The sequence below is a fragment of the Cryptotermes secundus genome, unplaced genomic scaffold (assembly GCF_002891405.2).
Source record: "Cryptotermes secundus unplaced genomic scaffold, Csec_1.0 scaffold1366, whole genome shotgun sequence".
In the NCBI taxonomy this organism is placed as follows: Eukaryota; Metazoa; Arthropoda; class Insecta; order Blattodea; family Kalotermitidae; genus Cryptotermes; species Cryptotermes secundus.
In genome coordinates, this window is record NW_019737415.1 from 353,526 (window position 1) to 372,193 (window position 18,668).

At 38.8% G+C, this 18,668-nt stretch overlaps 1 pseudogene; it reads left to right on the plus strand.

Moving 5' to 3' along the window:
* LOC111870422 overlaps window positions 1-18,611 on the plus strand; it is a 39,930-nt pseudogene extending 21,319 nt beyond the window's left edge.
* The last annotated feature ends 57 nt before the right edge of the window (window positions 18,612-18,668 follow it).

Below are 18,668 nucleotides of genomic sequence, written 5' to 3' on the forward strand. Positions count from 1 at the left end.
GACTACAAGTTGGAGTATAGCAGCCGTCGCGGTAAGAAGATCCGGACGTGTGTGCGATTGTGTAATTGGGAGCGTGTGATACAGTGATACCTAGCTCCCCTACTGTCAACGTGTAGACTACTGAAGACAGAGTGAACTGATTTGAGCATAGGGTTATAAATCGTGAAACCCCGCAACAGTGGTAACAGATTAATGCGATTAGGGTTATAAAGTGTGAAACCCCGCAACTGTGTGATAAGTAATTGTAGCCGTTATTTGTAGATTGTTAAATAAACCAATTAACCATCTCTACGGCGTCTTCAGTAACGCAAACACGTTACACTGGTGTCAGAAGTGGGATCAGTAACGCAAACACGTTACAATATGAACAAAGTTACAATTTTTCACTAGGCTTTCCAGAAGTATCAACTCTGCTCTGAATGCCTTCATAAGTGCAAATAAATCACAGACTTAAGTTATTTTCACCCTGCAACTTTAAATTCAAATGGTTCATATGGTTCACCAGATCAGCAAAAACTGATAATTTCCAAAGCCATTCGGTATCTGATAAAAGTGGTTCATGATGGTTTTTCTCGGTAAGAAATATATCAATTTCATTCCTGAGCTGAAAGAAGCGTGAAAGAACCTTTCCACAGCTAAGCCATCGAACTGCAGTATAACATGTCAGGTCAGTAAGCTCGGAATCACATTTACCAGTACCCATTGGAAATTTAGTTCAATTGGCGCATTTCTGCACAATTCTTTCGTGGGCCAGATAAAATCACATCGCGGGCCATAGTTTGGAGACCCTTGGTCTAGATAATGTGGGACCCTCAACGTCTCACAACCCTATGGGCCTTCATGGGCTGGTACAGGGATAGCTTTACCTTTTTTTTACAGACAAATAATCAACTTTATACATCATGAGAGCTGAGCACAGTGGCCATGTGGTCTAAAGCATGAAATGTCTTTGCTTGCTTGAATGCTGGGATCATAGGTTTGAATCACAAATTACAAATCAAAATTGAAATTAAAAATTTGTTTTAAAATATTAATTTTAATTTAATAAAACCATTTAGTTCCAATCTTCTTATGGGATCTATTAGCACAACCTTCAGCAGTGTGGGTATGTTTCTTTTTCGTGTAATCTGTGGGTGTTGGTGTGAATGTTGATTTCTCTTATATGTCCCTTTGGCTGTAGCCCTATTACCCATATTGTGTAGTTACACTGTTGTATATCTGATGTGTGCATTCAGCCAGCCAAATGCGATTGTGACATACAATACAGTATAACAGTTTAGCATAGCAATAGACACCTTATGATGGCCATATATGGCTGAAACATGTCGTGAATAGAGAATTAAAGTGACTGTAACCTTTTGTTGCTTTAGTATGGAAATATACGAGGGTAAGTCAATAAGTAAGTTACAAATGGATATAGAACTTAAACAAATAACATTACTGACTTGAAAAAATGCGTTTATCTCTCAACATAATCTCCCTGTACATTGAGGCACTTGTCCCATCGTTTCACAAGCCCCTGAAAACCAGCAGCATAAAATTCTTTGGGCTGCTGTCAGAACCAGGCGGTGACTTCCCTTTCTACAGCTTCATCGTTGGGAAAATGTACAGCTGAAAGATGATATTTACGTGAATGCCGACTCCTACTGTAACATCCTCAGGAAACTTCGTGAGGTCATTCAGAGGAAGCAACGAGGACTCCTCACTAAAGGCATGTTGCTCTTGCATGACAACACACGTCCCCATACTGCCAACAAGACAAATGAGACGCTGCAAAACTTCAAGTGGGAAGTCCTCAAGCATCCTCTATATAGCCCCGACCTTGCTCCAAGCGCTTCCATTTGTTCGGCCCTCTTAAACATCATCTTTCAGATGAACATTTTCCCGACAATGAAGCTGTAGAAAGGGAAGTCACCGCCTGGTTCCGACAGCAGCCCAAAGAATTTTATGCTGCTCTTCAAGGGCTTGTGAAGTGATGGGACAAGTGCCTCAGTGTAAGGGGAGATTATGTTGAGAAATAAAAGCACTTTTCAAATCAGTACTCTTATTTAAGTTCTATATCCATTTGTAACTTACTTATTGACTTACCTACATATATTGCATGAAATAATTGAAAAGGTTTATTATTTCTGGTATATTTAGGATATGAATGAACCATCCAACTTTTGGTCAGGCAGTTCCACAGGCTGTCCAGATAACAGCCTAGAGCATCCACCATATGTCCCAGCGGGTGTGGATGGTGGTAAGCTGTTGTATAGGACAGTGTGCATGTCAAGTACCCAGTATGCGGGACACCATTATGATGTGCATAACCTCTACGGCTTCACTGAAGCAATTGTTACAAGCTTGTGAGTACCCCAAACTCATGTTTCTTCTAGTACTAATGTATGAAAATACTGCAGTAAAGTCACCAAATCACCAAGCACAAGTTTGCTGAAGTGGAACGCTTCTGACTTATCACAGTGCAGGCCCTCAATTCAAATCCCGAATGGAACCCCGACTCTCCCGACTGAGTTTGTGTGGGGCTCTTTTCATTTCCTCTAGACATGTGTTGTGATAGTATCTCGGAATAGGTCATGAACACTTCCTTCCATATCCTTTCAACTTCATTATTCACTAAATGTCCTACAACCTGATTCTGTTTAGCCTGAATCACTGATAACGTTTTTTAAGTGAACCATAAATAAATAATTGAAAAAGGTTACCAGATCCTTTACTGAACAAATATGAGAGAGCACAAAGTAGTAGCAGAAAATGAGTTTTGGGGAAAAGCCTTCCAAAGTTTGTGAAAATATAAAGCATTGTGTCTGTCCCCAAAATTGGCCAATATTAGTACATTTTGTTCCATGTGGTTTGCTGCCAATCACACTTGCCTTCTTGAATGCTGGTTTGCCTTGCCTGTTTACTTGGCTTTCACAGATCATATCCCATTTTATTCTACAGAAATTTTAAGAATATCTGAGACAGGCTTAGTATAACTTATTCTATACTCCTACAAAGAATATGTGGAGCAGCAAGAACTGATTTCACAATTTTGTTGTTATGTCCTTAATGTTCGGAGTAATTCTTCTCATGTCTGGGTGGTAAACAGTCATAACTACTACTCATTTAAGTTTGCAGTGGACAGATGGAAGTGTCATTCTGTACCTTTATTCCACATTGGTTGAACATTTTTGCATCTTAACTTGCTGATTTGACTGGTTTAAATTTCCGCATTGTTATGATAGTTTATCTCTGAGGAACAGAAATGAAAATAACTTGCTGCTAAGGGGTGGTTGACAACATACTGAGGGAATTGTGTACATGGAGACGTGGTGGTGTAATGACAGTATCTTCATAATATTTTGATTATTAAATGGGGTGTAGAAGTAGGATATAAAGGGTGACTGAATTCAGCTGGCTCGATATGTGGATCAGGAACAGGCTGTTATGAAAATGACATAGCTTTGGGTTTTATAAGAGGTAGGAAACTCCTTCATTGATTGAGCTAGTTTTAGTATTCAGGAAAGATTTTTCTTCTTGAAGCTAGTTATTTGAGTGGTATGTCATTGCTAAATTTTTGTTGATCTGTTGTGAATATGAAGTCTGTTCAAGCTAGTTAAGTTAGATGATATGACATTACTGGATTTGTATTGAAGGATTATGTATCTTAGTACTGTTCAAATTAGTTAGTTAGTTGGCCATTAGTGGATTTTTATTAATGTGTTGTGTATTCTAATTCTGTTAAAGATTTTATGTTCATCTTAGAACATTAAAGCTAAGGTCACTGAGGCGTTTTATTTTTCCTATCCATGTGTGAACATTAACATGACATGGACAGTGAATTCCACAGAAATGAATGCACTTGCCCAGGTCAAGAGGAAAATCTCAAATATTTTTCTGACTGCTGTATTCTCAAGATGTCCCCACAAGCCAGCACATCCATTTCAGTAAAATGTTTTTTGGTTGGACTGGTGCAATGACAGCCTGCTCCTTGTGTATGTCTGATATCTGTTTTCAAATTTTTAGACCTCTCAGGCTGTTTAAATTTAATGTCGAGAATTTTACATACAAGAAAATATCAATAAATGGACCAGTGGACATTTGGTAGAACCTGGCAGATTTTCCAGAGTTCCTCTTAAATTGTTCATGAAGTATATGAGATTTTCCATTCTGTAAGCCTTAAAATGAATGGCTGGAGCCTCCACTTTCCTCATCATTTTGTCTTCAGTGTAGAAATATAGATAAACAGAATTTGTGTATGAAATCCATTAGTGTCTGCATGAAGTGTGTAGACTTCTGTGGCAGGAAATGAATGATGAATGGATGTGAAGGTTCCATCCGTTGGCCATGTGTCACTTCACTTCGTGTATGTCATTTTTAGAATCATACGTATGGGAGCATAGAAATGCTTATGTGGCCTGAGCCCTATGCATCATTGTTAGATATTGAAGTAAAAAATAATATTTCATGTGTCATGGATTTGCATGTATACACAGTGCCTTAGCAGAAATTAGAGGGAAACACCCTTTTGTCATCTCTTGTTCGACATTTGCTGGTCATGGTCAATATGCTGGCCATTGGAGTGGTGACATATCATCGTCGTGGTACGACATGAAGAAGACTATTCCACGTTTGTATTTTTAATTCATTTTAGCCTGCTTTACTTCCTTAGAAAGGAATACGCTTATGAAATCTAGTTTCAAACCAGTTCACCAATTTTTGTGAAACTTTGTATGAATGCCGTGCCATTACAGGCTAGCCCATTATCATACTGTCGTGTATGTCTATGAAGTCAGTCAGTCAGTCGGTTAGTGTGAATGATTAAGTAAAGTGACGTTACTAAGAAGGACGGGAAACACCTTTAAATAATATAAATACTGTTTGAAGTGATTCATTTAGCTCATGATAAAATGCAGTTGGGTGTCCTGTGAACACAATAATGAACCTTTGGGTTACTTGAAAGGCCACAAATTTCTTGACCAGCCCTATGACTATTAGCTTCTCAAGAAAGATTTTTCTTTGTACAGTCTGTTGCATAATCACAAATTTGCCAAGCAGGTTGGTGTGGTGCAAAGCTCAAGACTTGCATTAGGGAGGTCCTTATTTCAGGTCTTGGTCAGAACACCAGTTATCCTGATTGAGGTTTTCATGGATTTCCTCAGTTCATCCAGGCAAATGCCAGGTTGGTGCTTTGATGAAACCATAACTTTTTCCTTTAACATTTTTACCAGTTTGCTATTTGCCTGTCATTTGAGTGTTTGACACCAAACAGTCTTCAGAGACTGACAGTGTACTGAAAGAGACCACCAAAAAGTATAAATTGTTCAGGAAATTATGCTAATGTGGGAGCATTTTCATTCATTATTCACTCCCATTATATTTTTATTGCCCATCACGGTGGCAGTGCGGTCTAAGGCATGAACCGTGTTTGCCCGCACAAACACTGGGACCATGGGATCGAATCCCACTCGAGGCATGGATGTCTGTGTGCTTTCTTTTGTGTTTGTGTTCTGTGTGTAGGTAGTAGCCTTGTGGTGGGCTACTTTACTGTCCAAAGAATCCTACTGGCTGTGTATAGGATTACAAAACTGAGAAAAGTGGCCAAGGTCCAAAGGGCTGTAGAGAGAAAAATATTCTCTATCTGAAGAAGATCTTTATTTGAACAGATTTAATCATTTGGTTATTTATCATTCATTTTTGTTACTGTTTGATTATCCAAGTAAATCAATAATCCAAACTGTATCTGTACTTAATCATTTTGTGTTACCTACCCTTTACTCTACTAAAGTGAAAGAAAATAATTTGTGTATGACTACACTTAGCACAGAAGTCTGGCCAGACTCTCTCACCTCTTGCATTATTATGGATGTCTTCAGTACCATGCAGTTTGCAAAGTACCTGATAGCTTTATTTATAATATGCTATTCTGCAAACAGTAATGACCTGTAAGGGTACAAATGTACCTGTAGCAATTTATGAACATCCAGCACCTGTGCAAGGTTTTCCAGAACTGTGGTTTTCTGAGTTGTGATGTGGTATAGTCTTATAGGTAGTTACCACCATGTTGGAGGAACCTGCTGCCGTCATCTTCAGGGTAGAATTCAGAATAGACAAGTTTGTTTGAAATGTTAGTAAACCATCATCAAGACTACATCATAACTGAGAAGACTCTAAATCCAACGTCGTATGATCAGAGTTGAAGAGATTAATCTCGTTATCTTCTCTGATCTGTCTCACAGAACTTCTGAACTTCAATTTATTTGGGATCCCCCTAATGGGTGCAGATATCTGTGGATTCAATGGGAACACAACACAAGCACTCTGTCAGTGTTGGAGTCAGCTGGGTGCCTTTTACCCATTCTCCCGCAATCATAACACAGATGATGGCATTTTAAGTATCTCTGCTATGAAAGAATTTGACTGTGGTCATTAATTTAGATGTGTCTTCCATATGTGAGAGTCTGTAGATATATCCTGATGGTGGGAATTTTCATATTTCATGTGAGTCACTCCTTTACTTTGTGTGTGTGATTTATTTTATGATATCCGTAGCTAGACTGTGTAGCATTAATTGGTAGAATAATAAATGAATAATGAATTGCAAAGGATTTGGAAGGAGACAGCCAAGACTTAATCTACATACTATCCTGCCATTTGTCTAGAGGGTCTGAGTAAAATTGTGAGTGACATCAATCCTGCCTGAAATTCAAACTAAGAATCTCATGAATGTGAGGCTAGATCATTATAGATATGCCAGTCTGCTTGGTTTGTCATTATTGACAAGTAGTTATCCAGAATGATGACTGTGACATACGTAACCATAGTCAGTCCTGACACAAATTTTTATTTCACCATAATCAACAAATATGTTCTGTAAAAATGCTTGCTACCATTCAGTCCAGAAACTTCTGTCTTCTTGTCTATTGTCCAAAAACATAAAAATTAGAATATACAAAACTATAATTTTGCCTGTGGTTCTGTATGGGTGTGAAACTTGGTCTCTGACATTAAGGGAGGAACATAGACTGATGGTGTTTGAGAACAGGGTGTTGAGAATATTTGGACCGAAGAGAGATGAAGTGACAGGAGGTTGGAGAAAACTGCACAATGAGGAGCTTCATAACTTTTACTCTTCTCCAAGTATAATTAGAATGATCAAGTCAAGGAGGATGAGGTGAGCAGGGCATGTAGCACAAATGGCGGAGAAGAGGAATGCATATAGGATATTGGTGAGAAAGCCAGAAGGAAAGAGCCACTAGGAAAACCAGGATGTGGGTGGGTGGACAATATTAGAATGGATCTTAGAGAGATAGGATGGGATGGTATGGATTGGATAGCTCTGGCTCAGGACAGGGACCAGTGGAGGGCTGTTGGGAACATGGTAATGAACCTTCAGGTTCCATAAAATGCTGGGAAATTCTTGAGTAGCTCCAGAAGGGCTCAGCTCCATGAGTGAGTAAGTAAGTAAGTAAGTAAAATATAAAATTACTGTTATTATTGAAAGGTTTGTGACACTTTTCATTTCCTTATAAGAATATCATGTTGCATGTGTCCACTGTCTGTAGTATGTTTATAGTATGTTTCAAAGTTAAATGTATACTTTGCTTATAACGTCTTTTTTCATTCAGTGATTAAGATGAGCCCTTTGTAATGTGCCCACTTGAGTAGGAACCTTTTTTCCTTACCTTTGATGGAAACGCATTCAGTATCTGAAATGTTGTAAGTGTACTCCGAGACAGTGGACGCTGCTCAATGTAATGTACTTGCAGTGATGTCACAGGTTGTGTATTATGTAAGATTTGAAGCTTTCACAGCCAATCAATGAGTTAGAACCTCTGGCAATCAGCGGTATGAATGTTGACTTAAATGCAGGGTTCTTACCATTTTTTTTTATTCCTAGTGGGATGGGACTAAGTCCCTTGTACTGCGGCCACTTCTCTCCTATTGTACCAGCCCCAGATGATAGGTGAGGGTGATTGTGGAGCAGTTGGTGGAATGAAGATTGGAAGTGAAACCGAAGTACTCAGAGAAAACCTGCCTTAGTGCCACTTTGTCCACCACAAATCCAACTTGACCAGACCTGGGATCGAACCCGGGCCACCATGATGGGAAGCCAGCGACTAACCGCTTGAGCTGTGACATGGCCAGAGGTTTACCATATGCGATTGTTCAGAGTTGGATGGGTGACAATGCATTTTGACTCTGCCATCCTCCTGCGTAGTACACCAATAAGAAGTGGCATTGATTTAACAGACTGCATTGCATATCAGCATGAGGTCATTCACCTGCATCAACTCTGATGTTGGAGACTGTGGAGATCTCTGAAATACTGGCTTCTAGCTCAGTGTTAACACGACTGATTGCCTGAGAACATTAGCAAAACTTATTCGTTTCTGTTACAGCTGAATGTGTTTCACAGGGGATTTATGTTGAATGTCAAAAGAGAGACGGGGGATGAAAATAATTATGCATTGAATGTTAATAGCCAGAAGATCCAGTGGCGCTGGGGCCTGCAGTGGTACAGTCGGCCCGCAAATCTTTGCTGGTACGGTATTTGCTGCTACCATACCTGTACACACTTTTCTGGAAAGCTCATGCAGATGGTGATACTGTTGTGAGACCTTTGTTCTTTGAGTAAGTGCAGAAAGTTACATAGTATAGAACTTCATAAATTATACCCTGAACATACATTACTGGGACAATGAAGTCGAGGAGGATGTACAGCATGACCAGTGTGTGTGACATTTGGGTTAGTAAACATCAAGGTAAGAATCCACATGTGGGTTTATGTGTAGACAGGAAAATAATGTTAAAATGCATCCTCGAAAAAGGAAGTTTGAAGATTCTGACTTTACTGCATTGGCTCAAGGTAGGATCACATGGTTTGTAAATGTTATAATATCCTTTAAGTTAATTAAAAACGGAATTTCTTACCAGCTGAGTGAATGTCATTTTTTTCAAGGAAGGACCAGCATCGTAATATTATTATTTAATTTTGATTCGTTATCTGTAAAATATTTACATTTTTATGCTGGAGTGATTCAGATGTGAGGGGAGTCTGCATTCCTGGAAATGTTGACACTGGGTGGAAATGAAAATTCATTTCCATTTCTAGATATTTATTTTTAAAAATAAAACCCAAAGTCTAACATATAAGGTTTTTAGGCATTTGTAAAAACAAAACCCAAAGCCTAACCTTAGAATGTCTTTAGGTATTTGTTTGTAAGAACAAAACCTAAAGTCTAATCTTAGATGATTTTTAGATATTTGTTTTTAAAAACAAAATCAAAAACATAACCTTTTAAAAATGAATCAAAGGCCCAAACTACACATATTAAAAACAAAACCAGACCTTAACCTTGTTGACTTGTTGAAGGAAAATTCTAAGGTTAGGCTTTGGCTCTTTTAAATTTAGCAGTACTGACATTGTGGACATCATGAGACAGTATCTGTATTCTTGTGGGTTAAAAATTGTGTCACTTGCTGCTACATAAGAACTTCAAAGGTTGTCAGTGCTAATATGATGGAAAGTGCTATGGTGAGTTTTAGAGTTATTCAGCACACATGCAGTAACTTCAGCGCTATTTCTTTGGTCATGTGCTATTTTTTTTCAAGTTACAAATGATGCAGTGAATTGTCATGATAGCTATATAATATTGAAATAAGATACATTTCTAATTTTATGGACTTTTCTTTCCTATGTTCCAGGTTCCCTTCAGATGTTCACACTTATGACGTTGATGAGCAATTCCTTTGGGGTTCAGCCTTTATGATTGTCCCTGTTCTGGAAGAGGTAAGGAAATTTTAAGATCTTTAAAACTGTTATTTTGGATGTGGGATTTGAGGCACTCATAAAAGTGACGTTGAACCTTACTATCTAATGAGATGTCACGCCTCATAGACTGGTAGAAGATCAGCAACATTTCAGAGGAAAGTACTGTCCACATCCACAGGGTCAAAGAATAAGCCAAACAGCTTGCTTGGTTTATGCTTAAAACCTGAAGATGGAGGCAGTATGTTCCACCAAAACTTTGACCAGGTGATACGTGTCATATTCCAGAAGATAGCAATCTTGTTATCATTTTGATTATGTCCTTCATGCAAGTTCTGTTTCCATCAGCAGACTAAGAGGAAACGATGTGGGTCGGGCTTGGTATAGCTAATTTCAAACCATATCTTGTGAGTAGCTCTTCCAAGGGTTCCAAATAATAGTATTAAATAGGGAGTTGTACTGATGTAAGAAGCTCTGTCTTAAAGTTTTAGTTTTCTACTTGTCAAGATACTGCAGTTTACCAACCACACTTATTACAGCCATTCAATTTTAAATCCAGTAGTGAGCGTGGTTTGGCTCCTCAGTCATTTGCAGTGCCTCATAGATCATAGCCTGTAAATCACTGCCAGTTGTATGATGTACAGCTTATTCTGTACATCTTCCTTGTTGATGTTCATCTGCTATTTTGTTTGAGTTTGAAAAGTGTCTTGTTTTGATCAGTATGTTCATTTATGGTCAGTCCTACCTTATTAAATCTATCTCCATTTAGGTATAATCATCAAAATGTCCATGATCTGCCCATTCTTCTGAATTCACACTCCATGTCCCAGATGTGTTTAGAGTTTGTTGAACTATCCTTATGTATCTTAATGTTTTCAATACGTTCTTTATATTTTACCTTGAAGTTTCTTCTGTGCTATATATTGTGGCATATTTGCTCAAAGCAAGAACTGTGGAGGCAGGGAAACAGCTTTTCTAGGTAATGGCCACAAAACAGTGAAGGGAACAGTGTCCATTGATAGGTAGTAGACTCTTTATAAGCAATAATAGACGGCCGCTGCTAGGGAACGGCTCGGTAAACATATTCCCATGGAAATGGTTAGCATATGAGAATGAATGGTGTTTTCTGCATGGGCCATTCTGATGAGTTATGAGGAAGACAATTGGGGCAACCAAGTCAGTTCTGTATGGGGGTCTGTGAAGGAAAGCAGTTGGGAGCTGCTGTTCAGAGAGGACTTGAGCCCAGAAGCCCCCTCCCTCCTATCATTTGCTGGCAGTGGCTTTGTTGCTAGGCAATGGCTGGGTAATCACAGTCCTGTGACAATGAATACATATGCAACAATAAAAGAATTGTATGCATCATTTTCTCTGTGGTCCTTGTTGTATCAAGGGAAAATAGGTGGTGAATTCTTCCCAGAACTTCTTGTTTATTCTTGATTTATTTAGTGATATCTTCAATAGTTCACACTGTATCACATCGAATAAAAGTGTGATTAGTGAACATTGAATTGAAGAGGATGTGGAAAGAAGTTGTTGTCTAATTTGAGATAGTATCGTAACATTTGCCGAGAGGGGCTGAAGAGTACTGTGGAAGATATCAATCAGAATAGCTATTCCTCAGGCTGAGATTTGAACCTGGCACACATTGAATAAGGGGGCCTGCCTTAGTGTAGTTGGTTGAGCCACTATGCTACAAGCTGGAAGGTCACAGGATCGAATCCTGATGAGGTGGATTTTTTCAATTTAACTAATCCTTCCAGTCCCACTAAGGCCCTGGGGTCAACTCAGCCTGTAACAGAAATGAGTACCAGGAATGTTCTTGGGGGTAAAGAGCAGCTGGCATGTAAGGCTGACAACCTCACTGCATATATTGGGAACCTCAACATCTCACAACCCTATGGGCCTCCATGGTTTGTTACAGGGATACTTTTACTTACTTTTTCTTTCTTTTACTTTTACACATTGAATAAGAAACAGAATGCAGACATCTTTACTGTGATGCTCGATTGTCTTATTCAGTAAGTCAAACCCACAGTACAGAATTGATGTAATCATTTGAATATATTTCACTGAACAAGTTAGTATGAAGCATGTCTGCATATCTGCTGTAATGTTACAGGCCTAGGACAGTGACAGAACACAGTGTCAAGGTTGATCTTGACCCCACTGGCCGAATTGTGCATACTTTCAAATGTGAAGATATCCAGAATGCAGCATCACAATGAGGCATTGCTGTAATGTCAGTAAACTTTTACATGACAGTGTTCACTAATCTGTTGCTTAAAATAGAAATGAGGACTCTTTGATTGAACTTTTGTTGATTATGGAACTTCATATCAGTTTGAGCTGGTAAAACACAGCTGATGTAATGTCATGATACAATACCAAGTTCTGGGACAGTTCTGTACCAAAATTACCTGATTATTTCAAAGAATAAACAGTACAAACATGTGGGAATAATTAGAATATTGTAAAGAAATGTAAACCAAACTGTGCATGTTAGTTTTCCTTCGAAATTTTGTATACTGGTAAATACGTTCTAGATGTTGAAACATTTAAACTCCAGTAAACCCAGTAATGAACAGGAATTTACCAGCTAATAAAGGTTAATAGTTGATTATTCAACATAAACTTTCTCTTTTATTTTAAATGTGACAGCTTCACCATTACATTTTACAATTCATTTCAGTTCTGTATAATTTATGTGCTTAGCCAGCTGCCACANGAGGGGCTGAAGAGTACTGTGGAAGATATCAATCAGAATAGCTATTCCTCAGGCTGAGATTTGAACCTGGCACACATTGAATAAGGGGGCCTGCCTTAGTGTAGTTGGTTGAGCCACTATGCTACAAGCTGGAAGGTCACAGGATCGAATCCTGATGAGGTGGATTTTTTCAATTTAACTAATCCTTCCAGTCCCACTAAGGCCCTGGGGTCAACTCAGCCTGTAACAGAAATGAGTACCAGGAATGTTCTTGGGGGTAAAGAGCAGCTGGCATGTAAGGCTGACAACCTCACTGCATATATTGGGAACCTCAACATCTCACAACCCTATGGGCCTCCATGGTTTGTTACAGGGATACTTTTACTTACTTTTTCTTTCTTTTACTTTTACACATTGAATAAGAAACAGAATGCAGACATCTTTACTGTGATGCTCGATTGTCTTATTCAGTAAGTCAAACCCACAGTACAGAATTGATGTAATCATTTGAATATATTTCACTGAACAAGTTAGTATGAAGCATGTCTGCATATCTGCTGTAATGTTACAGGCCTAGGACAGTGACAGAACACAGTGTCAAGGTTGATCTTGACCCCACTGGCCGAATTGTGCATACTTTCAAATGTGAAGATATCCAGAATGCAGCATCACAATGAGGCATTGCTGTAATGTCAGTAAACTTTTACATGACAGTGTTCACTAATCTGTTGCTTAAAATAGAAATGAGGACTCTTTGATTGAACTTTTGTTGATTATGGAACTTCATATCAGTTTGAGCTGGTAAAACACAGCTGATGTAATGTCATGATACAATACCAAGTTCTGGGACAGTTCTGTACCAAAATTACCTGATTATTTCAAAGAATAAACAGTACAAACATGTGGGAATAATTAGAATATTGTAAAGAAATGTAAACCAAACTGTGCATGTTAGTTTTCCTTCGAAATTTTGTATACTGGTAAATACGTTCTAGATGTTGAAACATTTAAACTCCAGTAAACCCAGTAATGAACAGGAATTTACCAGCTAATAAAGGTTAATAGTTGATTATTCAACATAAACTTTCTCTTTTATTTTAAATGTGACAGCTTCACCATTACATTTTACAATTCATTTCAGTTCTGTATAATTTATGTGCTTAGCCAGCTGCCACAAATTTAACAACAATAACAAATTTAACCTTTATCGGACGAATGTCATCATATGATGTCGTTAAAAGTAAGGGCAGCTGGCCGAACGTCATCATATGATGTCGCGGATTCCACGTGTGTAAGGTTTTTTTTAATATTATATTAAAAATATAAATTGTTGTTCTATTTACATAATTTTTGGTCACAACCTTTATAAGGTGACAGCCTTCCCTCCTGCCCGATCTAATGTAATCTACCGACATATGGCCGAACGACCTCATATGATTTCGCACATTGTACGCGTGTAAAGATTTTTTTTAAATTAAATTTAAAATTAAATTTTTGCTCTACTTACGTAATATATTTTCACCATCTTTATGAGGAAACAGCCTTCCCTCCTGCGTCATCTATGGTAATGTGGCCTTCGTATGGTACTGCTGAAAACATTCCGAAATGCAGAGTCCGACGTCGCAGCTCATGCACTTCGTACGAACGCTAGAGTGCTTCCCACGCGAAAAGCACACACGACACCTCAGTTGTGATTTAGAGGAAGCAGGCCAGTGATATCGAGCTGCAAGTGATATTTATCCCCGCAGCTACACCGGCATAAGTATTCACATCTCTCCAGCCACACTGGTCTGGCGGTCCCCAAGTTGCCGACGAAGGTGATGACCCTTCGTCCGCGGAATCAGAACTCCAACTTTGCTCGCCCCTTTCAGAATCGGTTCAATAGCAGTCCAAATCCGTGTCAGTGAACAGCTGTTTCTCAATTTCAGCATCAGAGCTCCAACTTTCCTCGTCACATTCAGAATCGGTTGAATAGCAGTCCGAATCTGTGTCATTAAACAGCTGTTTCTCAATTTCAGCATCTTCCATACGACGTCCTCATGTATACGGCTCTCTAGCAGTGAATCTCTGCGCTTGACCACGATAAGAAGCTATAAATCTTAACCTCGAGCCCACATATACAAAAATCTCATTCACGACTTGGCTGAACCCAATATCTACCTCATGATGTCATGGGTGGCTAAACTTATATTGCAATGTTTCAAAATCGTTACAAACACAAGGTTTGACTGCAATGAATGAACGAATGACCGATCTGGCAACACCATATTTTGAGAATGTAATCATGTGTCTTTCTAAAAGCGAACGAATTTCAGACGCCCACAGTCTTTGCATACCGTCATGTCTCATACGATAAATAAGCTTCAACAAGCGATAGTATTGTATGAGGTCGCGACAAGGACTTTTACACTGCTAAAATGCATGGTGCAGAAAATGTATTACACTGCTAGAACGCATGGTGCAGAAAATGTATGAATTTTGGGATTTTTTTTTTGGAATCAGTATAAAAATTTATTACAGATATTAAAATCTGTAAATTAGAATATCTGATTGTATATTCTTTCTACATTAAAGGAGCGTTCATTTCGTTCGTTTATCATAAAAAATGTAGAAATCACACCATTTTTAGAAACATGCTTACAATTTCATTGCCCTAGAAGGGCGGGCATTTAAGCTGCCCCTACCGGAAATTAAATGGCCCGTCCGATAAAGATTAATAGAAGAGATCAAATTAGGTGTATGGCCATACATGTGTCAGCCCCTTGGGGCCGCCCTCAGAAGGATGACAACAAAAAGGAAATTAGCTTTGCACTTGTAGACATAAAAGGTGATTCACACTTATAACATGTTTGAAAAGAAAATATTTCTTAAAAGTTTTTGCAATAAAGGCATGGTTGGTTAAACCATCCTTGTATACAGCACACAGGCACTGTGGCACTTCATAGCTTCTGGTTTTTGATTGTTACATGTTTGAGTGACTAAAGGTGGGGTCCGGATTGTTGAATTGATTTTTGAATATTCCCAGCAGGTTGTCACTGCAATCAGTTGTAACACTCCAAATCTTACTGTAACTATAACACATAACTATGAACAATGATAACACTCGAAAGGCTGCTCTAACTGCACCACATGAAATAAAGTCCTCATCGTCTGCCTGTTGAGTTCTCTTTGACTGCAAGCTGCTCTCTCTGTACTGATGTGTACTGCCTGTGTGTTTGTGTTCTTGTCTGTTCTGACCTTCCCTCATAGCTTTGGGAGAACTGAGTAGAGATCACCGCCTTCAGGGGTTTCAGTACTGTATTTTTGTCTTTTAAGAAGTCATTACCATGGATATACCTGTGTCCCATATCCATTGCCACGGTAATTTGTTGCTGTGGGAACGTGTTTAACAAGCCATTGCCTAACAATGGCCATCATCCCTGACACCACCATTCTGGCTTTCAGGCGCCATGTCAGAATATGCTGTTTTGCTCTTCATGTTTTTGTTTATCAACTTTCTGTTATTTGTATTGTAAATGTACGTACAAAATAGAGTGAGTCATAAAATTCTAGGACGATCTTCTTGCATTTGAGCAGCACAATCAATTGGAATAATTGAGAATTCCTTGTATTTATGTCATTTATGAATAAAGGACTTTTTGTTTTCATGAAATTTATAGCAATCTTGAAATGATTTTCAAGTTCTCTGTTTAAACTTCAAAAGATGGCCATGAAAATGTACAGAATGCTTTATTTTGCATTTGGAGATGCAGTCCAACTTAAAGTAGAACATTTGCAGGATTTTCATATCATCAGTATCACACATTAAGGAAACAGTCATCTATGTTAGTGACAAATGATTAGTGCTTTATTTGGATGTGGAGTTTAGTAGAAATAACCTGAGAAATGGAAGCCAGGTCATGAATGGTGCACCATCCAAAATAGTGGTCTTTATATGGAAATTGTTGATAGAGCACAATATTTCACTGCTGCTTCACCAACTGTATTCATCAGATTTAGCACCTAATGAATTTTTCTGTTCCTGCTGAAAAATATGCAGAACAGAGAGAGGCTTTTGCACATGTCAAATGAAAAGTATTGTAAGTGCTATGAGAAATGGCTTGATTACTGCAGTAAGCAGTTTTTATTTTCTCACCAATTAATTTTTTTATTTTTCTTGTTTCCTTAGGGTAAGACATGTGTCAGCCTATTTGTCCAATGCCGTGTTATGACTTCTACACCCTGGCTGTAGTACCGGCTAGTGGTGTACAGCACACACTACCGGTGCTGCTAGATGCTATTCCCATACTGTTACGAGGTGGCAGTGTCATTGCAACGCAGACCCCCAATGTGACAACCACAGAAAGGTAATACAGAAAGACTGTCCATTGAAATGAACAGTTAGTTGTGTTAAGGTGCATCGTACGTTAGGTGTCTATCCATGGGCTGCATTATGAAAAGGTGTATTTTTTNTGAAAAGTATTGTAAGTGCTATGAGAAATGGCTTGATTACTGCAGTAAGCAGTTTTTATTTTCTCACCAATTAATTTTTTTATTTTTCTTGTTTCCTTAGGGTAAGACAGATGTGTCAGCCTATTTGCCCAATGCCGTGTGGTATGACTTCTACACCCTGGCTGTAGTACCGGCTAGTGGTGTACAGCACACTCTACTGGCGCCACTAGATACCATTCCCATACTGTTACGAGGTGCCAGTGTCATTCCAACGCAGACCCCCAATGTGACAACCACAGAAAGGTAATTCAGAGAGACTGTCCATTGAAATCAACAGTTAGTTGTGTTAAGGTGCATCGTACGTTAGGTATCTATCCATGGGCTGCATTATGAAAAGGTGTATTTTTTTCTGATACAGTAAAATGATTTTTAATACAGCTGGTCAGGCAGCAAAACCATGCTAAGAACATAATGAGACTGTCAAAGAGTGTTACTGGGTCAGCAGTTGTTATGGATAAGTTACTGAAGTTTTTCTATGAGGGAGTGTCAGTAAATAGGTCACAGATGGATGTAAAATGTAAAACATGTGATATACAAAACTGGAAAAAAATTCTTTATTGACATCCTCAACCAACAATTATGCTCTTGTCCCATCACTTTATGGGTGCGTTGAAACCAGAAGCATAGAAGTCTTTTGATTTTTGTCCCAGTGCCACGGTTGTTTCTGTTGCATTGTCAACGGGATGACCTGGTCGGGCATTATCTGTGACTTTTGAACGTCCTTTAGAGAATTTCTTGACCCAGATGTGAACCGTTTTATGTGAGAAAACAGTTCACACCGTAAACAGGAAATATTTCTGTATGAATATCCTTCCCGTTGAGTCGTTCTGCCCACAAAAAATGCACAGCAGAATGCCGCTCTTTGGTAGTACATGTCTCAAGCACAGTCATCCTTGTAGATTGTATTGATATTGCATAAAATCATAGAGTCATTGTTGCTCCTTAATTTTCAAAGTTATTTATTATGTGGTGTGTGAGATAAGTTGAACATTTGTACTGAATATTTATGATAAGAACTTTCATAGTAAAGTTTTTTCCTGCAAGATTCACCTCCCCTTACAAATAGGGGGAAAGCATAAGCATAGTCCCATTTTGGGAATGGAAAGATGCTCTCATGAGCTGCACAAAAGCCATTTGGAGGCACATGCAGCAAGTTGGATAGCCTTGGATTGTGGTATGAGAGCAAGCGAGAGACATAAGAAGACCACTGATGGAGGGATAGACACAGATATAGGCTTTGTTGTAAGGTGACCCACAGTGGTAGAAATGTAGGAGAGGGGTTCAGTTTCTTGACATCCTTGTGCTGAGTATAATATGGATACCTGGTGCTATTCTTATGTTCATACCATTCACTTATAATGAAGTGACAATTTTGAGAACCATTGTGTTATTTTTTTTTCAGAGTTATAGGGATCCGGAATAGCTCAGTTGGTATAGTGACTGGCTATGGGTTGGATGACCAAGGGGTTGGAATTTGAGTCCCTGTAAGGGCAAGAAGTTTCTCTTTTCCATGTCGTCCAGACCAGTTCTGGGGCCCACCCAGCCTCCTGTCCAATGGGAACAAGGGGCTCTTTCCCCTGGGCTAAAGCAGCTGGTGTGTGAAGCTCTACACTCACTTCCATCTAGTGCTGAGGTCAAGAAAATGTGGATCTATACATCCACCCCCCCATACACCTTCTAGGCATAGTGCTTAATTAGTTAAGCACAGGGACAACTTTA